This window comes from Dipodomys merriami, unplaced genomic scaffold (genome assembly GCF_024711535.1).
Source record: "Dipodomys merriami isolate MVZ:Mamm:240054 unplaced genomic scaffold, mDipMer1.0.p SCAF_126, whole genome shotgun sequence".
Classification (NCBI taxonomy): Eukaryota; Metazoa; Chordata; class Mammalia; order Rodentia; family Heteromyidae; genus Dipodomys; species Dipodomys merriami.
In genome coordinates this window covers 1,434,172-1,459,868 of record NW_027202560.1, presented here as the reverse complement: position 1 = coordinate 1,459,868, position 25,697 = coordinate 1,434,172, and positions in this window count along the sequence as shown.

Genomic DNA, 25,697 nt, shown 5'->3' with positions numbered 1-25,697 from the left:
CCCAAACTAAACATCAACCTTACCCTAACCCTAACACTAACCCTAAACCTAACCCTCACCCTAAACCTAACTCTAACCCTAAACCTCACCCTCACCCTATCCATAACCCTAACACTAATCCTAAACATCACCCTAAACCTAAACCTTTCCGTAAAACTTACCCTCACCTTAAAACTAACACTAAACCTAACACTCTCACTAATGCTAACCATCACCCTAAACCTAAACCTCACCCTAACCCTAAACCTCAACTTCACCCTAGCCCTCACCCTATCTCTAATCCTCATCCTAACCCTAAACCTCACAGTAACACTAACACTAATTCTCAATCTAACCCTCACCCTCACCCTAACCCTAACCTGAACCCTCACCCTTACCATAATCCTCACCCTCAGCCTAACCCTAACCTTTTATCTTACTGTAACCCTCATCCTAACCCTCACCCTAAACCTAATCCTCATCGTAACACTCACCCTAACTGTAACCCTTACCATCACCCTAACCCTAAACCTGACCCTCACCTTCAGCCTCAGCTTAACCCTAAGCCTAAGACTAAACCTAACCCTAAACCTCACACTCACCCTAGCCCTCACCCTAAACCTAATCCTAACCCTAACCCTCATCCTAACCCTCAAGATAACCATATCCTGAACCATTATTCTAAACCTAAAACTCATCCCCAAAGCATAAGCCTAACCCTAACCCTAACCCTCACACTCAACCTCACCCTAAACTTAATCCTAACACTAAACCTAAACCTAAACCTCAACCTAATCCTCACGCTAACCCTAACTCTAACCCTCACCCTCACCTTAGGCCTCACCCTCACCCTCACCCCAAACCTAACACTCACCCTCACCATAACCCGAACCATAACCCTCACCCTAACCCTACCCCTAACCCTAAAGCTAAACCTCACCCTAAGCCTAACACTAAGCCTCACCCTCACTGTTGTACTCACCCTAACATTAATTGCAACCCTAACCCTCATCCAAACACTCACCCTAACCCTAACCATAACCATCAACCTAACCCTACACCTAATTCTAACCCTCAACCTAACACTAACCCTGACTCTCACGGTAACCCTAACCCTAACCCTCACCCTAACCGTAAACCTAATCCGAACCTTAAACCTCACCCTAACCCTAACCCTCATACTCACCCTATCCCTCATCCTAAACCTAATCCTAACCCAAACCCTCATGTAAACACTCACCATAACCCTAACCCTAAACCTCACCCTAAACCTAGCCCTAATCCTAACTCTCAACCTAAACCTAAAACTCACCCTCAACATAAACCTAACCCGAAATATCACCCTATCCCTAAACCTAACCCTAACCCTAAACCTCACCCTAAACCTAACCCGAAACCTCACCCTCATGCTAGCCCTCACCCTAACCCTAACCTAAACCTAACCCTCATCCTAACCCTCACCTTAACCATAACCCTAACTCTAACTGTCACCCTAACCCTAACCCTCACACTCACCCTCAGCCAAACCCTCACAATAACCCTTACCCTAACGCTAATAATAACCCTAAAACTCACCCTCACCCTAAACCTAACCCTCACCCTCACCCTCACCCTCAGCCTATCCCTAAGCAAAACCCTAACTTAACCCTCACACTCACCCTCACACTCACCCTAATCCTAATCCTAAACCTAAACTTAACCCTCATCCTAACCTTAACTCTCACCCTAATAACCCTAACAGTAACCCTAACCCTAAACCTCACCCTATCCCTCACCCTAACCCTAACGCTTAACCTAAACCTCACTCTCACCCAAGCCCTCACCCTAACCCTAATCCTAAACTTATCCCTCATCCTAAACCTCTCCCTAACCCTAAACCTAACCCTCACCTAACCCTAAACCTCACACTTATCCTCACCCTCAGCTTAACACTTAGACTAAACCTAACCCTAAGCCAAACCTAAACACTCACCCTAACACTAACCCTAATCTTAATCCTAACCCTAAGCCTAACCCTCACCCTCATCCTAACCCACACCCTAAACCTAACACTAAACCTAACCCTAACCCTCATCCTAACCCTCACACTAACACTAACCCTAAACCTAAACCTCACCCTCAACCTCACCCTAACCCTAACCCTAACCCTAAACCTCACCCTAACCCTAACTCTAATCATAACTCACCATAACTCTAATCATAACCCTAAAAATAACACTAATCCTAACCCTAACCCTAACCCTCACCCTCACTCTAACCCTAACCCTAACCCTAAACCTCACCCTCACCCTCACCCTAACCCTAACCCTAACCCTAAAACTCACCCTAACCCTAAACCTAGCCCTAACAAAAACCCTAAACCTAACCCTAAACCTCATCCTAACCACAAACTTCACCCTAAACCTAACCCTCACCCTAACACTTACCCTCACCCTAACACTAACCCTTACCCTAACATTAACCCTCACACTAACCCTAACCATCACCCTAACCCTAACCCTAATCCTAACCCTAACACCAACCCTCATCTTTACCCTTACTGTCACCCTCACCCTAACCCTCACCCTAACACTAATCCTCATCCTAACCCTGACTATAATGGTAACCCCAACCATCACTCTAACCCTAACCCTCACCCTCACCCTCAGTCTCAGCCTAAACCTAAGCCTAAGCCTAAAACTAACCCTAACCCTCACCCTCACCCTAGCCCTCTCCCTAACCCTAATCCTAACACTCATCCTAACCCTTAACCTAACTATAACCCTAACCATCATTCTAAACCTAATCCTCGACCCCACCCATACCCACAGCCTAACCGTTAGCCTAAGCCGAAGCCTAAACCTAATCCTCACACTCACCCTTAATATAAACCTAATCCTAAACGTAACCCTAACCCTAATATTAAACCTCAACCTAACCCTCACCCTAACCCTAACCCTTACACTAACCCTAAACTTAACCCTCCCCATAACCCTCCCCCTAACCCTAACTCTAAACCTAAACCTCACCCTCTCCCTCACCCTAACCCTAACTCTAACCCTAACCCTAACACTAAACCTCACCCTAACCCTAACCCTAACCCTCACCCTAACCCTAACCCTGACCCTCACCCTCACCCTCACTCTCAGCCTAACCCAAAGCCTAAACCCAAATCTATCCCTAACACAAACACTCACCCTCACCCTAACCCTAATCCTAAACCTAACCCTAACCCAACCTCTAACTCTCACCCTAACACTAACCCTAACACTTACCCATATCTTAACCCTCATCCTCAGTCTAACCATCACCTTTACGGCACCATCACCCTCACCCTAACTCTAACACTCATCCTAACCCTCACCCTAACCATAACCCTAACCATCACCCTAACCCTAACCCTCACTCCCAGCCTCACCCTCAGACTAACCTAAGCCTAAGCCTAACCCTAACCCAAACCCTCAACCTCACCCTAGCCCTCACCCTAAACCTAATCCTAAACCTAACCCTCATCTTAACCCTCATCCTAACCCTAACCCTAACCATCACCCAAACCGTAATCCTCACACCCAACCTCAACCTCAACCTGACCCTCCACCTCAACGTAACTCTAAACCTAAGCCTTAGAATATCATTTACCCTAACCCTTACCCTAACCCTAAACCTCAACCTAACCCTCACCCTAACCCTAACCTTAACCCTAACCCTAACCCTAACCCTCCCCCTAACCCTCCCCCTAACCCTAACTCTAACCCTAAACCTCCCACTCACCCTAACTCTAATCCTAACCCTAACCCTAAACCTCACCCTGACCCTAACACTAACCCTCACCCTCACCGTAACTCTAACCCTAACAATAACACTAATCCTAACCCTAAACCTAACCCTAACTCTAATCTTATATCTAACCCACACCCACAGCCTCACCTTCACTGCAAACGTAACCATAACGATAACACTAACAATAATCCTAACCCTAACCCTAATCCTAACCTTCATCCTCACGTAACCCTCATCCTAACCCTAACCCTCACCCTAACCCTAACCCTCACCTTTACCATAACCCTAACCCACATCCTAACCCTCACCCTAACCCTAACCCTAAAACTCACCCTAACACTAACACTAACCCTCACCCTCACCCTAGCCCTCACCTTCACCCTAACCCTTACCCACACCCTCACCCTCACCATAACACTAATGCTAACCCTAACAATAAAACTAACGCTAACCCTAACCATAACCCTCACCCTCACCTTAACCCTCACCATAACCATAGCACTCACCCTCACCATAACCCTAACCCTAACCCTCACCCTAACCCTAAACCTAACCCTAACCCTAAACCTCACCCTAATCCTAAACATAACCCTCAACTTCACCCTAGCCCTCACCCTAACTTTAATCCTCATCCTCACCTTAAACTGACACTAAACCTAACACTAAACCTCAATCTAACACTCACCCTCACCGTAACCCTAACCTGAACTCTCACACTTACCATAACCCTCATTCTCAGCGTATCCCTCACTTTTACTCTTACTGTCAACCTCATACTAACCTTCACCCTAAACCTAACCCTCACACTAAACCTCACACTAAGTGTAAACCTAACCATCATCCTAATCCTAAACCTCACCCTCAACTTCAGCCTCAGCCTAACCTTAAGCCTAAGCCTAACCCTAACCCTAAACCTCACACTCACCCTAGCCCTCACCCTAACCCTAATCCTAACCCTAACCCTCATCCTAACCCTCAACCTAACCATTACCAGAATCATCGCTCTAAACCTAATCCTCATCCCCATATTCACCCTCAGCCTAACCCTAAGCCTAAGCCTAACCCTAACCCTAACCCTTACCCTCACACTCACCCTAACCGTAACCCTAATTCTAACCCTCAACCTAACCCTAAACCTAAACCTCAACCTGACTCTCACCCTAACCCCAACCCTAACCCTAACCCTCACGCTCACCTTCGTCCTAACCCTCACCCTTACCCCAAACCTAACCCTCACTTTCACCATAACCCTAACTCTAACCCTCACCATAACCCTACCCCTAATCCTAATCCTAAACCTCACCCTAAAACTAACACTAACCATCACCCTCACACTAGCCCTCACCTTAACCCTAATTGTAACCCTAACCCTCATCCTAACCCTCACCCTATTCTTAACCCTAACCATCACCTTAACCTAAACCTAATTCTACCCCTCAACCTAACCCTAACCCTGACCCTCACCGTAACCCTAACCCTAACCCTCACCCTAACCATAAACCTAACCTGAACCCTATACCTCACCCTAAACATAACCCTAACCCTCACCATCACCATAGACCACATCCTAACCCTAACCCTCATGCTAACCCTCACCCTGAACCTAACCCTATACCTCACCCAAACCCTAGCCCTAATCATAACCCTCAACCTAACCGTACACCTCACACTCAACATAACACTAACCCTAAACCTCAACCTGTCTCTAAACCTAACCCTAACCCTAAACCTCACCCTGAACCTAACCCTAACCCTCACCCTCAAACTAGCCATCACCCTAACCCTAATCCTAAACCTAACCCTCATCGTAAATCTCACCCTAACCATAACCCTAACCCTCACCCTAACCCTAACCCTCACCCTCACTCTCAGCCTAACCCTAAGCCTAACCCTAACCCTAACCCTAACCCTCACACTCACCCAAACCCTAATCCTAAACCTAACACTATCCCTAACCCTAACCCTCACCCTCAGCCTCACCCTAACCATAACCCTAACACTAACCCTAACACTAACCCTCACACCAACCCTCACCTTAACACTAACTCTAACCCTAAACCTCACCCTGACCCTAACCCTAAGTCTAACCCTAACCCAAACCCTAAACCTCACCCTAAACCTAAACCTAACACTCATCCGCACACTCACAGTAACTGTAACCCTAAACCTAACCCTAACAATAACCCTAACCCTACTCATAACCCTCACCCTAACCATAACATTCACCCTAACCCAAAACCTCACCCTAACACTTACCCTCACCCTAACAAAAACCCTAACCCTAACACTAAACCTAACACTAACCCAAACTTTAACCTTAACCTTAAACCTCAACCTAACCCTCAACTTCACCCTAACCATAACACTAACCCTAACCCTCAACCTCACCCTAAACCTCCCCCTAAGCCTATATCTAACCCTCATCCTCACCCTCACCTTCACCTTAACCCTAACCCTAAACCCCACCGTAACCCTAACCCTAACCTGACACTCATGCTCGGCCTAAGCCAAAGCCTAAGGCTAACCCTAACACTAACCCTCACCCTAACCCTAACACTAACGCTAACCCTAACTCTAATCCTAAACCTCACACTCACCCTAACCCTAACTCTAACCCTTACCCTAAACCTAAACCTCATCCTAACTGTAACCCTCACCCTCACCCTCAACCTCACCGTAAACGTAACCCTAACCCTAACCCTAACAATAACCCCAACCCTAACCCTAACCCTCATCCTAACCATAACCTTCACCGTAAACCTAACCCTCACCCTAACACTTACCCTCACCCTAACACTAACCCTATCCCTAACACTAACCCTCACACTAACCCTAACCATCACCCTAACCCTAAATCTCACCATAACCCTAACCCTCACCCTCAACCTAGCCCTCAACCTAACCCTAACCCTCATCCTCACCCTAAACTTCACACTAACCCTAACACTAATCCTCAATCTAATCCTCACCCTCACCCTAATACTAACTATCACCCTTACCATAACCCTCACCCTAACCCGAAAACTCACCTTTATGCTTACCGTCACCCTCATCCTAACCCTCACCCTAACGGTAACCCCAACCATTACCCTAACCCTAACCCAAACTCTAACCCTCAGCCGCAGCCTCAGCGTAACCCTAAACCTAAGCCTAACCTTAACCCTAACCCTCACGCTCACCCTACTACTCACCCTAACCCTAATTCTAACCGTTACCCTCACCTAATACTAACGATCGTCCTCACCCTAAACCTCACACTAAGCATAACCCTAATCCTCAATCTAACCCTCACCCTCACACTAACCCCTAACCCTCACCCTTAAACTAACCCTCACCGTAACCTTAACTCTCACCCTTATCTTAACCCTCACCCTCAGCCTAACCCTCAAATTTAACCTTACCATCACCCTCACACTAACCCTCACCCCAACCATAAACCTCAGCCTAACCTTAAAGCTAACTGTAACCCTAACCATCACCCTAACACTAACCCTCACCCTCAACCTTAACTTCAGCCTAAACCTAAGCCCAAGCCTAACCCTAACCCTAACCCTCACCCTCACCCTAGCCCACACCCAAACCCTAATCCTAACCCTAACCCTCAAACTAACGCTCACCCTAATCCTAACCCAAACCATCACCCGAACACTTATCCTCACACCCATCCTCACCCTCAGACTAACCTTAACCCTAACACTAAACCTCACACTCACCCTCTCCCTAACCCTAAACCTAATCCTAACCCTAACCCTAAACCTCAACCTAACCCTCACCCTAAACCTAACCCTAATCCTAACCCTAACACTAACCCTGAACCTAACCCTCCCCCTAACCTTAACCCTAACCCTTACCCTAACACTAACCCTCACACTAACCCTAACACTCACCCTAACCCTAATCCTCACCCTAACCCTAACTCTAACCCTCACCCTCACCCTAACCTTCAACCTCACCCTAATCCTAACCCTAAACCTCACCCTCAGCCTCACTCTCCTAGCAAAGGAAACCTTAACCATAAGACTAGCAATAACCCTCACCTTAACCCTGATCCTAACCCTCACCCTCACCCTAATCCTAACCCTAACCCTCACCCTAACCCTAACCCTCACCCTCACTATAACCCTAAACCTCATCCTAACTTCAATCTAAACCAAATCATCACCCTCACTGTAACACTAACCCTCACCCCCACCCTCACCCTCAGCCTAACCCTAAGCCTAAGCCTAACCCTAACCCTAACCCTCACACTCACCCTCACCCTAACACTTATCCTAACCATAACCCTCACACTCACCCTAAACCTTACCTTCACTTTCACCTTAACCGTAACACTCAGCCTAACCCTCATCCTAACCCTCACACTAAACCTAAACCTCACCCTAACCATAACCTTAACCCTCAGCCAAACGCACTTCCTAACCCTAACCCTAACCTTCAACCCAACCCTAACCATAACCTTAACTCTAACCCTCACCCTAACCCTAAACCCCACCCTCACCCTCACCCTCAGCCTAAACCAAACCCTAAAGCTAAACCTAAACCTAAAACTCACACTCACCCTCACCCTAACTCTAACACTTAACCTAACCCTGACCTTCACCCTAAACACAACCCAATCCCCAACCCTCACCTAACCCTAACCCTGTCCCTAACCCTCACCCTAACCCTCACTCTCACCCTAACCCTAACCCTCACCCTAACCCTCACCGTAAACCTCAGCCTAAACTTAACCCTCATCTTCACCCTAAACCTCACCCTAACCCTTACCCTCACCCGAACCCTAAATCTAACCCTCATCCTAAACCTACCCTTAACCCTAACCCTCACCCTAACCTTAATGCTAACCCTAACCCTAACCCTCACATTAACCCTAACCCTAACCCTCACGCTCAACCTAACCCTCAGCCTAACCCTCATCCTAACCCTAACCCTAACCCTAACCCTCACCCTAATCTTAATGCTAACCCTAAACCTAACCCTCACATTAATCCTATCCCTATCCGTCACGCTCAACCTCACCCTCAGCCTAAACGTAACCCTAACCCTAATCCAAAACTAAACCTTCCCCTCACCCTAATGCTAAACCTAATCCTAACCAAAAGCCTCACCCTAATCGTAAACCTATCCCTAACCCTCACCCTAACCATAACCCTAATCCAAAACCTAATCCTCACCCTAACCCTTAACATCACTCTAAACCTTTCCCTCACCCTAACCCTAAATCATCAGTCTAACCCTCATCCTAACCCTAACCCTAACCCTCACCCTAACCTTAACCCTAACCTTAAACCTGACCCTCACCTAAAACCTAACCCTCACCCTCAGCCTCCACCTCACCCTCACGCTCACACTAACCCTCACACTCACCCTCACCCTAGCCCTCACCCTAACCCTAACCCTCATCCTAACCCTCACCCTAACCGTAACCCTAACCATCACCCTAACCCTAACCCTCACCCTCAGCCTCAGCCTAACCATAATCCTAAGCAAAACCCTAACCCTCACCCTCACCTTAGCCCTCACAGTAACCCTAATCCAAACCATAAGCCTCATCCTAACCCTCAACGTAACCATAACCCTAACCATCACTCTAAACCTAAGCCTCATCCCCACACTCAGCATCAGCCTAACCCTAAGCCTAAGCCTAACCCTAACCCTAAACCTCACTATAAACCTAACAGTAACCCTAACCCTAACCCTAACCCTAATCCTCACAATCACTCTCACCTTAAATCAAACCCTAACCCTAAACCTAAACCTCATCCAAACCCTCATCCTAACCCTAAATCTCACCCTGACTGTAACACTAACCCTCATCCCCACCCTCACCCTCAGCCTAACCCTAAGCCTAAGCATAACCCTAACCCTAACCCTGACACTCACCCTCACCGTAAATAATCCTAACCCTAACCCTATCCCTAACCCGAAACCTAAACCTCACACTCACCCTAAGACTAACACTAACCCTAAATCTCACCCTCAACCTAACCCTAAGACTAAACCTCACCCTAAACCTCACCCTAACACTAACCCTCACCCACAACCTCACCTTCACCATAACTCTAACTCTAACCCTAACAATATCACTAACACTAACACTAACCCTAAACCTAACCCTAACCATAAACCTCACCCTCACTTCGAACTAAACCCTAACCATAATACTAACAATATCCCTAACCCTAAACCTAAGACTAACCCTAACACTAATCCTAAATCTAACCCTAAAACTCAATCTCACCCTAAACCTAACTCTAACACTAACCCAAACCCTAAACCTCACCCTAACCCTAACCCTCAACCACACCCTCACCCTCACCATAACTCTAACCCTAACCCTAAACCTAACCATCACCCTAACCCTAATCCTAACCCCACCCTCACATTCAGGCTCACACTATGCCTAAGCCTAACCCTAACCCTAACACTCACTATATCTCTAAACATAATCCTAACACTAACCCTAACACTAACCCTAATCCTGACCATCACCCTCACATTAAACCAAACCCTAACCCTAACCCTAAGCCTAAGCCTAACCCTCATCCTCACCCTAAACCTCACACTAAACCTAACCCTAATCCTCAATCTAACCCTCACCCTCACCTTAACCCCTAACCTCCAAAGTTACCCTAACCCTCACCCTCACCCTAACCCTCAAACTTATCTTAACCCTCACCCGCAGCCTAACCCTCAACTTTACACTTACCATCACCCTCACCCTAACCCTCACCCTATCCCTAAACCTCATGCTAACCTTCATCCTAATCTAACCCTAACCATCACCCTAAACCTAACCCTCACCCTCAACCTCATCCTCAGCCTAAGCCTAAGCCTAACCCTAACTCTAACCCCCACCCTCACCCTAGCCCTCACCCTAACCCTAATCCTAACCCTAACCCTCATACAAACCCTCACCCTAACCTTAACTCTCACCCTCCCCCTCCCTCCTCCCCCTCACCATAACTCTAACCCTAACCTTAACAATAACACTAATCCTATCTCTAAACCTAACCCTAAAGCTAATCCTAAACCTAACCCTCACCCTCAGCCTCACCCTCACAGCAAAGATAATCTTAACCATAACACTAACAATAACCCTAACCCTAAACCTAATTCTAATCCTCACCCTCACCCTAACCCTAATCCTAACCCTAACCCTCACCCTAACCCTAACCCTTAGCCTCACCTTAAGCCTAATCCAAATTCTAAAACTCACCTTAACACTAATCCTCACCCTAACCATAACCCTAACCCTCACACCTACCTTCACCCTCAGCCTAACCCTAAGCCTAAGCCTAACCCTAAACCTAAACCTCACACTCACCCTTACCCTAACCCTAATCCTAACCCTAAGCCTATCCCTAACCCTCAACCTAACCCTAACTCTCACCTAACCCTCCCCTTAAACCTAACTCTAAACCTAAACCTCACCCTCAACCTAACCCTAACCCTAAACCTCACCATAAATCTCACCCTAACCCTAACCCTCACCCTCACCCTCAATTTAACTCTAACCCTAACCCTAACAATAACACTAACCCTAACCCTAAACGTAAACCTAACCCTAACCATAAACCTCACCCTCATCGCAAACTAAACCCTAAACATAACACTAACCCTAAACCTAACCCTAATTTTAACCCTAACCCTAAACCTAACCCTAATTCTCAACCCCCCATCAACCTCAGCCTAACCCTAAGCCTAACCCTAACACTAACCCTAAACCTAAATCTCACCCTAAACCTAACCCTAACTCTAAACCTAACCCTAAACCTCACCCTAACCCTAACCTAACCCTCACCCGCAACCTCACCCTCAACGAAAATCTAACCCTAACCCTAACAATAACACTAACCCTAACCCTAACCATCACCCTAACCCTAATCCTCACCCCCACCCTCACCCTCAGCCTAACCTAAGTCTAAGCCTAACCCTAACCCTAACCCTCACACTCACACTCACCTTAAAACTCACCCTAACACTTACCCTCACCCTAAATCTCACCGTAACCCTAAGCCTAACCCTAAACCTCACTCTCACGCTAACCCTCACCCTCACCCTTACCCTCATACGAACACTAACTCTCAGCCTAACCCTCATCTTAACCCTAGACCTAAGCCTGCCCCTCACTCTAACCTTAACGCTAACCATAAAGGTAACCCTCATATTAACCCTAACCCTCACACTCACACTCAACCTCACCCTCAGCCTAACCCTAACCCTAACCCTAAGTCAAAACCTAACCCTCACCCTCACCCTCACCCTAACTCTAAACCTAACCAAAACATTCAACCTAATCCTAACCCTATCCCTCATGCTAACCCTAAACATAATCCTAAAACTAACCCTCACCCTAACCCTAACCCTTATGCTCACCCTAACCTTAACCCTCACACTAACCTTAACCTTAACACTAACCCTCACCCAAAACCTCACTCTCACCCTCAACCTAAGCCTCACCGTCACCCTCACCATCACTCTCACCCTAACACTCACCCTCACCCTAACCCTAACCATAACCCTAACCCTCACCATAAACCTAACTCTGACACTCACCCTCACCCTAAGCTTAAACCTACACCTAAGCCTAATCCTACACCTAAACCTCACCCTCGCCCTCACCCTAAACCTAACCCTTACCCTAAACCTAACCCTAGCCCTCACCCTAACCGTAACCCTAATCCTCCCCCTCACCTTAACCCTAACCCTAATGCTAACCCTAACACTCACCGTCACAGTAAACCTAAACCTAACCCTCACCCTAAACCTAACCTTAACCCTCATACTATCCTTAACCCTCACCGTCACCCTAAACCTCACTCTAACCCTTACCCTAACCCTAACACTAACACTAAACCTCACCCTAACCCTCACCCTATTTCTAAATCTAAACCTAACCCTCACCCTAACGCTCACCCTAACCCTCAACCTAAACCTAAACCACACCCTCACCCTAACCTTCACCCTAAAACTTACCCTCACCCTAACCCTAACATTAACCCTAACACTAATCCTCACCATATCCCTAACCCTGAACCTTACCCTAACCCTCACTGTCACCTTAACCCTCACCCTAACCCTAACTGTCACTCTCACCCTAAAACTCACCCTCTCCCTAACCCGAACCCTCACCCTAACCCTACCCTAAACCTCACCCGAATCCTAATCCTCACCCTAAACCTAACTCTAAACCTATCCCTCATACTAACCCAAACCCTCACCTTAAACCTCACCCTAACCCTCATGCTAACCCTAATCCTCACACTAACCCTAACCCTAACCCTAATCTTCACATTAACCCTAACCCTCACACTAACCCTAATGCTAACCCTACCCCTACCCCTCACATTAAACCTAACCCTAACCCTTACCCTAGCCCTATCCCTAACCCTCACCTTCCCACTAACACTCAATGTCCCTGTCACCGTAACGCTCACCCTAAACCTAATACTCACCTACACCCTCACCCTCACCGTCACCCTCACACTAACCCTAATCCTAAGCCTTTCCTAACCGAAACCCTCACCATCATCCTCACCCTCACCCTAACAGTAACTCTAATCCTCACTCTTACCCTAACCCTCACCCTAACCCTAACCCTCACCCCAACCCTAACCCTAACCCTAACCATCCCCCTAACACAAACCCTCCCCCTAACCCTCACCCTAACCCTAACGCTAACCCTAACCCTCACCCTCACCCTAAACCTCACCCTAACCCTTTCCCTCACATAAAACTAACCCTAACACTAACACTAATCCTCACTCTAATCCGAACACTAATCCTCAACCTAACCCTAATCCTCCCCTTAAACCTCACCCTCAACCTAATCCTCACCCTAACCATAACCCTAAGCCTTTCCTAACTGAAACCCTTACCCTCACCCTAACGCTCAGCCTAACCCTCACCCTCACCCTCACCCTAACCCTAACCCTACCCCACATCCTAAACCTCACCCTCACCCTAACCCTAACCCTAATCATCACCTATCCCTAACCCTAACCCTAACCCTCACGCTAAACCTCATGCTCACCCTAACCTTAATGATAACATTAACCTTCAACCTCACCCTAAACCTCACGCTAACCCTTACCATCACCCTAACCCTCACCCTATCACTAATATAACCCTAACACTCACCCTCAGCCTAACCCTCACCCTATCCCTAACCCTAACCCTAACTCTCACCCTGAACTTCTGCCTCCACTCAACCTAACCCTAAACGTAACACTAATCCTAACCCTAACCCTCATCCCCAACCTCATGCGAACCATAACACTAACCCTAAAGCTAAACCTCAATCTCACACTCACCTTAACCTTAACTCTTACCCTAAAAATAACCCTAACCCTTACCGTAACCCTCTCCCTAAACCTAACCCTAACCCTAAAACTCACCCTAACCTTAATCCTTACCCTAAACATCACACTCACCCTCAACCTAACCCTCACCCTTACCCTCACCCTCACTATCACACTAACCCTAACACTAACACTAACCCTCACCCTAAACATCACAGTCACCCTAACCCTCACTCTAACCCTAACCCTCAACCACACCATAACCCTCCCCGTCAACCGAACCCTCACCCTCATCCTAACACTCACCCTCACCCTAAACCTCACCCTCACATTCAACATCACCCCAACGCTAACCCTTACCCTAACTATAACCCTGAACCTAACCCTAACCCTCACTCTTATCCTCACCCTAAACCAAACCCTAACCCTAAACCTCATCCTAACACTTACCATATCCCTAAACCTCACCCTCACCCTCACCCTCACACTAACCCTAACCCTAACCATCCCCCTAACACAAACCCTCCCCCTAACCCTCACCCTAACCCTAACGCTAACCCTAACCCTCACCCTCACCCTAAACCTCACCCTAACCCTTTCCCTCACATAAAACTAACCCTAACACTAACACTAATCCTCACTCTAATCCGAACACTAATCCTCAACCTAACCCTAATCCTCCCCTTAAACCTCACCCTCAACCTAATCCTCACCCTAACCATAACCCTAAGCCTTTCCTAACTGAAACCCTTACCCTCACCCTAACGCTCAGCCTAACCCTCACCCTCACCCTCACCCTAACCCTAACCCTACCCCACATCCTAAACCTCACCCTCACCCTAACCCTAACCCTAATCATCACCTATCCCTAACCCTAACCCTAACCCTCACGCTAAACCTCATGCTCACCCTAACCTTAATGATAACATTAACCTTCAACCTCACCCTAAACCTCACGCTAACCCTTACCATCACCCTAACCCTCACCCTATCACTAATATAACCCTAACACTCACCCTCAGCCTAACCCTCACCCTATCCCTAACCCTAACCCTAACTCTCACCCTGAACTTCTGCCTCCACTCAACCTAACCCTAAACGTAACACTAATCCTAACCCTAACCCTCATCCCCAACCTCATGCGAACCATAACACTAACCCTAAAGCTAAACCTCAATCTCACACTCACCTTAACCTTAACTCTTACCCTAAAAATAACCCTAACCCTTACCGTAACCCTCTCCCTAAACCTAACCCTAACCCTAAAACTCACCCTAACCTTAATCCTTACCCTAAACATCACACTCACCCTCAACCTAACCCTCACCCTTACCCTCACCCTCACTATCACACTAACCCTAACACTAACACTAACTCTCACCCTAAACATCACAGTCACCCTAACCCTCACTCTAACCCTAACCCTCAACCACACCATAACCCTCCCCGTCAACCGAACCCTCACCCTCATCCTAACACTCACCCTCACCCTAAACCTCACCCTCACATTCAACATCACCCCAACGCTAACCCTTACCCTAACTATAACCCTGAACCTAACCCTAACCCTCACTCTTATCCTCACCCTAAACCAAACCCTAACCCTAAACCTCATCCTAACACTTACCATATCCCTAAACCTCACCCTCACCCTCACCCTCACACTAACCCTAACCCTCACACTAACCCAAACCCTAACCCTCACCCTCACCCACAAACTCACCCTAAACCTAACCCTAACCCTAACCCTCATCCTAACTCTAATGATAACCCTAACCCTTGGAACCCTTATCCTCACCCTAACCCTCACCCAAATGCTAACCCTAACCCTAATCCTAAACTTAACCCTCACCCTCAACCTCACCGTCACCCTAACCCTAACCCTAATCCTAACACTCATCCTCACCTTAACACTCACCCTGACCAAAAACATCACCATAAACCTAACCCTCACCCTAAACCTAACACTAACCCTCACCCTAAACTTAACCCTCCCCCTAATGCTCTCCATATCCCTAACACTAACCCAACAATTCACCATCACCCAAACCCTCACACTAACCCTTATCCTCACACTTACCCTAATCCTAAACCTCACCCTAACCCTCAGACTAACCTTAATCCTCACCCTATCCCTAACCCTAACCCAAACCCTCACCCTAACCCTCACCGTAATCCTTACCCTCACCCTAACAATAACCATCAACCTCACCCTAAATCTCACCCTAACCCTTACCCTAATCCGTAAACTAACCCTAAACCTAAACCTAAACCTCACCCTAACCCTAAACCTCACCATCACCCCAACCCTCACCCTAACCCTTATCCTCACAATAACCCTATCTCTCACCCTAAACCTAACCCTTATTCTCAAAAGAACACTCACCCTCACGCTAACCCTCTCCCTCACACTAAACATCACCCTAACCCTAACACTCACCCAAACCCTAACCCTAACCCTCACCCTCACCCTAACCCTCACCATGACCCTAAAACTTACCCTAACCCCAACCCACACCCTCACCTTAAACCTCACCCTAACCCTAACCCTAACCCTTACCTAACTGAAAACCTCACCCTCACCCTAATCCTCACCCTCACCCTAGCCCTCACCCTAAAACTAACCCTCACTCTAACACTAACCCTAAACCTCACCCATACCCTACCCTTAACCCTAAACTTGACCCTAACACTCATCCTAACCCTAACTCTAAACCTAATGCTAACCCTAAATCTCACACTCACCCTAACCCTCACCCTATCCCTTACAGTCACCCGAACCCTAACCCTAACCCTCACAGTAACCGTAAACCTTCCCCTCAGCCTAACACTCACCCTAAACCTAAACCTAAACCTAAACCTCACCCTCACACTAACCCTCACCCTAACACTTGCCCACACCCTCACCCTAACAGTAACCCTAAACCTATACTTCACCCTAACGCTCACCCTTACCCTAACCCTCACTCTCACCCTAACCCTCACCCTAAACGTTACCCTCACCCTAACCCTTACTCTAACCCTAAACCTAACCCTCACACTAACCTAAGCCTAACCCTCAGCCTAAAACTTTGGCTAACCCTAAATCTAACCCTAACCTTCACCATACCCCTAAACCTAGCCCTAAGCCTAACCCTCACACTAAACCTAACCCTAACCCTCACTCTAACCCTCACCCCAAACTTAACACTAATCCTAACCCTCATCCTCACACTAAACATCACCTTAACCCTTTCCCTCACCATGAATTTAACCCTAAGCCTAAACCTAATCCTCACCATAAACCTAACCCTCACCCACACACTAAACCTCACCCTCACCCGAACCCTCACACTCACCTAAACCTCACCCTAACCCTAACATTACCCCTCTACCTAACCATCACCCTTAGAATAACACTAACCCTAACCCTCAACCTAACCCTAACCCTAACGCTAACATTCAAACTCACCTAAACCTAACCCTAACCCTAATATTACCCCTCTACCTAACCATCACCCTAACCATAACACTAACCCTAACCCTCACACTCACCTAAACCTCACGCTAAACCTTACATTACCCCTCTCCCTAACCATCACCCTAACCCTACCCTAACACTAACCCTCACCCTAAACTTAACCCTATTCCTAAACCTAGCCCTCACCCTCAAACTAGCCCTAACCCTAACTCTAACATTAACCCACACCCTAACCCTAACCCTAACCCTAACCCTCAACCTAACCCTAACCCTAACCCTCACACTAACCTAAACCTGACCCTAACCCTAACATTACCACTCTCCCTAACGATCACCCTAACACCAACCCTAACCCTAACCCTCAACCTAACCCTAATCCTACCCCTCACCCTAACCCTCAAACAAACCCTAAACCTAATGCTACCTGTCACCCTAACCCTAACCCTAAACCTAAACATAAACCCAGCTTAACACTCACTCTCGCCCGAATCCTCACCTTAACTTTAACACTTACCTAACCGAAACCCTCACCCTCAACCTCACCCTAAACCTCACCCTCAGCCTAGCCCTCACCCAAACCTAACCCTAACCCTCACCCTCACCCTCAACCTCCCCTTCAACCTCAGCATTACCCTAACCCTAACCCTAATCCTAACCCTAACCTTCAATCCCACACTCACCCTAACCCTAACCCTATCCCTAACGCTAAACCTCACCCTCAACCTAACCCTAAACCTAACTCTAACATTAACCTTAACCCTAACCCAAACCCAAACCTTAACCCTAAAAATCACAATAAACCTCACCCTAACCCTCACCCAAACACTTACCCTCAAACTAACCCTAATCCTAACCCTAACCTCACACTAAACCTAAGCCTCTAACCCTAAACCTAACCCTAATCTTAAACCTAACACTCACACTCACCCTCATCCTAACCCTCACCCTAAACATGACCCTAACCCTAACCCTCACCCTAACCCTAAACCTAACCCTCAAACTAACCCTCACCCTAACCCTAACGATAAACCTAATCCTCACCCTCAATCTCACGCTCAACCTAACCCTTATCCTGACACTAACCCTAAACCTAACCCTAACCCTAACCCTCACACTAACCCTAAACCTCACCTTAACCCTAACCCTACACATCACACTACCCCTAACCCTAACCCTAAACCTAAACCTCACCCTCACGTTCACCCTCACCCACAGCCTCACCCTAAACCTAACACTAACCCTTACACTAACCCTCACACTAATACTCCATCTAACCCTGACCAAAACACTCAACCTCACCTAAACACTAACCCTAACCCTAATTCTCACACTAACCCTCACCCTGACCCTCACTCTAAACCTAACCCTAACCCTCAGCCTAACACTTACACTCACCCTAACCCTCACCCTAAACCCAACCCTCACCCTCACCCTCACCCTAACCCTCATCCTAACCCTAACCCACACCTCACCCTCACACTTACCATAACCCTCATCCTAACCCTAACTCCAAACCTAATGCTAACCCTAAACCGCACTCTCACCCTAACCCTCAACCTAACACTTACCCTCACCCTAACCCTAACCCTAATCCTCACACTAAACCTAACCCTCATCCTAACCCTAACCCTTCCCCTCAGCCTAACCCTCACCTTAAACCTAACCCTAAACCTAACCCTCATCCTATCACTAACCTTAACCCTAACCCTCACCCTCACCCTAACCCTGATGCAAACCCTAACCTTCACCCTCAGCCTAACCCTAACCCTAACCGTTACCCTCACCCTAACTGTAACCCTCACCCACACCCTAACCCTTACCCTAACACTTACCCACACCCTAACCCTCACCCGAAACCTAAACCTAAACCTAAACTTCACCCTAACCTTCAACCTAACCCTAACCCTAACCATAACCCTAACCCTCAACCTCTCCCTAACCCTCACCCAAAACTTTACCCTCAACCTAACCCAAACCCTAACCCTAAACCTAACACTCACACTAACCCAAACCCTAAACCTAACCCTCACCCTCAACCTCCCCTTCCCCCTCAGCATTACCCTAACCTTAACCCTAATCCTAACCCTATCCCTCAACCCCACCCTCACCCTAACCCTAATCCTAAACCTAACGCTAAACCTCACCCTCACCCTAACCCTAACCCTAACAATAACCCAACCCTAACACTAACCCTAACCCTAAAACTCACCCTAACCCTAATCCTAACCCTAACCCTCACCCTCACCCTCACCTTCATTCTAACACTCACCCTCATCCTGACACTCACCATCACACTAACCCCTGCACTAACCCTAACCCTCATCCTAACCCTAACCCTCACCCTCACTTTCACCCTCACCCTCAGCCTAACCATAACCCAAAACCTAATCCTAACCCTAACCCTCACCCTCACCATAATCCTAAAGATAACCCTCACCCTCACCCTCACCCTCACACTCATCCCCACCCTCAACCTAACCCTCACCCTAACCCTTACCCTCACACTAACCTCAATCTCACCCTAAACATCACCCTAACCCTAACCCTCACCATAACCCTAACACTAACCATAAACCTCACGCTCAACCTAACCCTAACCAAAACACTTATCCTCACACTAACCCTAACCCTAACCCTATCCCGACACCTCACCCTAACTCTCACAATAACCCTAACCCTGAAACACACCCTAACACTCATACGAACCCTCACCCTCACATGAACACTCACCTCAGCATAACACTCACCCTCACAATAAATTTCAACCTAACCCTAACTCTCACACTAACCCTAACCCTCAACCTCACCCTAACCCTAAATCTCAACCTAACCTTAACCCTCACACTCACTCTAACCCTAATCCTCATCCTATTCCTAACCCTCACCATAAACCTAACCCTCACACTCTCCCTAACCCTAACCCTCATCCTAACCCTAACCCTCACCCTCAACCTCACGCTCACCCTAACCCTAATCCTCATCCTATACCTAACCCTCACCCTAAACCTAAACCTCACACTCTCCCTAACCCTAACCCTCATCCTAACCCTAACCCTCACCCTCAACCTCACGCTCACCCTAACCCAAATCCTCAGCGTAACCCTAACCCTGAACCTAATGCTAACCCTAAACCTCACACTAAACCTAACACTCACCCTAACCATAACCCTAAACCTCAGCCTAACCCGACCCCTAAACCTAACCCTAACCCTAATCCTCACCCTATACCTAACCTTAATCATAAACCTCACCCTAACCCTCACCCTCACCCTAACCCTAATGGTAACCCTATCCCTTACCCTCACCCTAACACTAACCGTAACCCTAAACCTCACCCTAACCCTAACCCTCATCCTCATTATAACACTCACCATAACACTTACCCACACCCTAAGCCTCATGCTAACCCTAAAACTAAACCTAAATTTCACCCTAACACTCACCCTAAACCTAACCATAACCCTAAACCTAACCCTCACCCTAAACATCACCCTAACCATAACCCTCACCCTCTCCCTAAACCGCACCCTAAGCTTTACCCTCAACCTAACCCAAACCCTATCCCTAAATCTAACACTCACACTAACCCTAACCCTTACCCTCAGGCTAACCCTTATACTAAACCTAAACCTAACCCTAACCCTCACCCTAAACCTAACCCTAAACCTAACCCACACCCTCAACCTCCCCTTCCCCCTCAGACTTACCATAACCCTAACCCAAATCCTAACCCTAAGCCTCAACCCCACTCTCACCCTAACCCTAACCCTAACCCTAACGCTAAACCTCAGCATCACACTCAACCTCTCCCTAACCCTAACCCTAACAATAACCCTAACCCTAACACTAACACTAAACCTAAAACTCACCCTCATCCTAATCCTAACCCTAACCCTCACCTAAACCTCATTCTAACACTCACCCTCACCCTGAACCTCACCATCACACTAACCCTCACACTAACCTGAACCCTCATCCTAACCGTAACCCTCAGCCTCATCATAATCCTAACTATAACCCTCACCCTCACCCTCACCCACACTGGCACCCTCACCCTAACTCTCACCCTAACCCTTACCCTCACACAAACCCTAACCCTATCCCTATCCCAACACCTCAACCTAACTCTCACCGTAACCCTAACCCTCAACCACACCCTAACTCACACCCTCACCCCAACCCTCATCCTGAACCGAATACTCACCCTCACCCTAACCCTTACCCTCACAATAAACATCACCCTAACCCTAACTCTCACCTTAACCCTAAACCTAAACCTCACCCTAACCCTAATCCTCAACCTAACCCTAACCCTCATACTCACTCTAACCATAACACTCATCCTAATCCTAACCCTCACCTTAAAACTAACTTTCAACCTCACCCTCACCATAACCCTCACACTAACCTTAACCCTGAACCTAACTATATCCCTAACTCTAACCTTCACCCACACCGTGACCTTCACCTCAGCCTAACCTTAACACTAACTCTATTCCTAATCCTAACTCTCACCCTCACTCTCACCCTAACCATCAACCTAACCCTAAACCTCACCCTAACCCTAACCCTAACCATCACACTAAACCTAACATCAGCTTAATCGTCAGCCTCACCCTAATCCTCACCCTAACCCTAACACTTACATAACCGAAACACCCTCACCCTCATCCAAACGCTCACACTCACCCTCGCGCTCACCCTAACCCTAAACCTAACCCTAATGATGAACCTCACCCTCACCCTCACCCTAACCCAAACTCTAACCCTAACAATAACCCTAAACCTAACCCTAATCCTAAAATTCACCCTAACACTAATCCAAACCCTAAACCTCACCCTCACCCTCATCCTCATTCTAACCCTCACCTTCTCCCTGACCCGCACCATCACACTAACACTCACACTAATCCTAACCCTCACCCTAACCCTAATCCTAAACCTAAACCTCACCATCACCCTCACACTAACCCCCAGCCTAAGCCTTATCCTCACATTAACCCTAATCCTAACCCTCACGCTAACCATCACACTAACCCAAATCCTAACCCTATCCCTAACCCTAACCCTCACCCTAACCCTTAACCTCACCCAAACCCTAAACCTCACCCTCCACCTAAACCTCACACTTATCCTTACCCTCACCCTAAGCTGTAAACTAACCCTAACCCTAAACCTACGGCTCACCCTAACCCTCACCCTGACCATAACCCTAATCCTAAACCTCACCCTAACCTTAACCCTCAACCTCACACTAACCCTCACCCTTACCCTTATCCTAACACTAACCCTAATCCTAACCCTCTCCCTAACCTTCACACTAACACTAATCCTCACCCTATCCCTAACCCTAACCCTCACCCTAAACCTTACCCTCACCCTAACCCTAAAACTCACCCTCACACTTAACCTCACCCTAAAACTTACCCTCACCCTAACCCGCAAACTAAACTTAACCCTAAACCTACTGCTCAACCTAACCCTCACCTTTACCATAACCCTAACCCTAAACCTAACACTCACCCTAACCATAAACCTCACCCTCACCATAACCCTCACCCTAACCCTTACCCTCACATTAACGCAATCCCTAACCCTAACCTTAATCCTAATTCTCAACAGAACACTCACCCTCACCCTAAATTTTACCCTCACACTAAACATCACCCAACCCTAAACCTCATCATAACCCTAACCCTAACTCTCACCCTCACCCTAACCCTAACCCTAACCCTCATCCTAAAACTAACCTTCAATCTCACCCTCACCCTAACCCTAACCCTAACCCTCATCCTAACACTAACCTTCAATCTCACCTCACCCTAACCCTAACCCTAAACACAAACCACAACCTCACCCTAAAGCTCACCCTAACCCTATCCCTAACCCTTACCTAAATCAAAACCTCACCCTCACCCTAATCCTCACCCTCACCTTAACCCTAACTCTAAACCTAACGCTAACACTCTTCCTAACCCTAACTCTAAACCTAATGCTAAACCTAAACCTCACACTCACTGTAACCTTCACCCTAACCCTTACCGTCACCCTAACCCTAACCCTAACCCTCACACTAAACCTAACACTCACCCTAACCCTAACCCTTCGCCTCAGCCTAACTCTCACCACAAACCTAACCCTAACCCTAATCCTCACCCTATCATTAACTTTAAGGCAAAAACTCACCCTTACCCTCACCCTAAACCTAAAACTCACCCTCACCATAACCCTCACCCTAAAACGTACACACACCCTCACCCTCAACATAATCCTAACCCAAAAATTCACCCTAAAACTTCACCATAACACTCACCCTAACCCTAACCCTCACCCTCACCCTAACACTCAACGTAACCTTTACCCTCACTGTAACCCTTACCCTATCCCTAAACCTAACCCTCAAACTAACCCGAACCCTAACCTTCAGCGTAAACCTTATGCTAACCCTAAATCTATCCCTAACCCTAACCCTACCCTAACCCTAACCCTCACACTAACCCTAACCCTAACACTAATCCTAACCCTCATCCTCACCCTCACCCTAACTCTAAACGTAAACCTAAACTAACACTGACCCTCACCCTCACCCTAACCTAACATTATCCCTAACCCTCACCGTAACCTTAACCCTCACCCTATACCTCACCCTCAACCTAACCCTAAACCTAACCTTAACCCTCACCCTAACCCTCACCCTAATCTTAACACTAACCCTAACCTTCATCCTCACACTAAACCTAAACCTAACCCTCACCCTCAGCCTCACCCTATCCCTCACCCTCACCCTAAACATCACCCTAACCCTAACCCTCCCCCTAACCTGAATCCTAACCCTAACCTGAACACTAACCCTCAAGCTAACACTCACCCTAAACCTATCGAAAACCCTAACCCTCACCCTCAACCTGACCCTCAACCTAACCCTTATCCTCACACTAACCCTAACCCTACACCTCACACTAACCCTAAACCTCACCCGAAACCTAACCTTACCCCTCACTCTACCCCTCACCCTAATCCTAACCCTAATCCTAAACCTCACTTTCACCCTCACCCTCAGCCTAACCCTAACCCTAACACTTACCTAAGCCTATCCCTAACCTTAATCCACCACCTAACCCTGACCATAACACTCACCCTCACCCTAACACTAACCCTAACCCTAACTCTCAACCTAACCCTAAACCTAAACCTCACCCTAAACCTGATCCTCAACCTAACCCTAACCCTCATCCTGACCCTCACACTAATCCTAACCATAAAACTAACCCTCACCCTAACACTAACCCTAACCCTAACCCTAATCGTCAACCTAAGCCGAACCTCACCCTAACCCTAACCCTCATCCTAAACCTAAGCCTCACCCTCACACTAAACCTAACCCTCATCCTAACCTTACATCTAAACCTAATGCTAATCCTAAACCTCACCCTCACCCTAACCCTCACCCTCACCCTAACACTAAGCCTAACCCTCACACTAAACCTAAACCTCACCCTAACCCTAACCCTAATCCTCACACTAAACCTAACCCTAACCCTAAATCTAACCCTACCACTCAGCCTAACCCTCACCCTATGCCTAATCCTAGCACTAATCCTCACCCTATCCCTAAACTTAACCCTAACCCTCACCCTAACCCTCAACCTCACCCTAACCCTAATTCTAACACTAACCCTTCTCCTCCACCTAACCCTCACCCTCACGCTAAACCTCACTCTAAAAGTTACACACAGCATAACCCTCACCCTAACCCTAAACCTAAACCTAACCTTCACCATAAGCCTCACGCTAACCCTAAATATAACCCTAACCCTAACCCTCACCCGAAGCCTCATTGTAACCCTAACCCTCACACTCTCCCTAACCCTCAACCTAACCTTTACCCTCAACCTAACCCAAACCCTAACCCTAAACCTAACCCTCACACTAACCCTAACCCTTACCTCAGCCTAACCCTTATACTAACCCTAAACCTAACACTAACCCTCACCCTGAACCATACCCTAACCCCAAACCTCACATACAACCTCCCCTTCCCCCTCAACCTTACCCTAAACCTAAACCTAATCCTAACCCTAATGCTAACCCTCACCCTAACCCTATCCCTACATCTCACCCTGACTCTCATCCTAACCCTAACCCTCAACCACACCCTAATCCTCACCCTCACCCTCATCCTCACCCTCACCCGA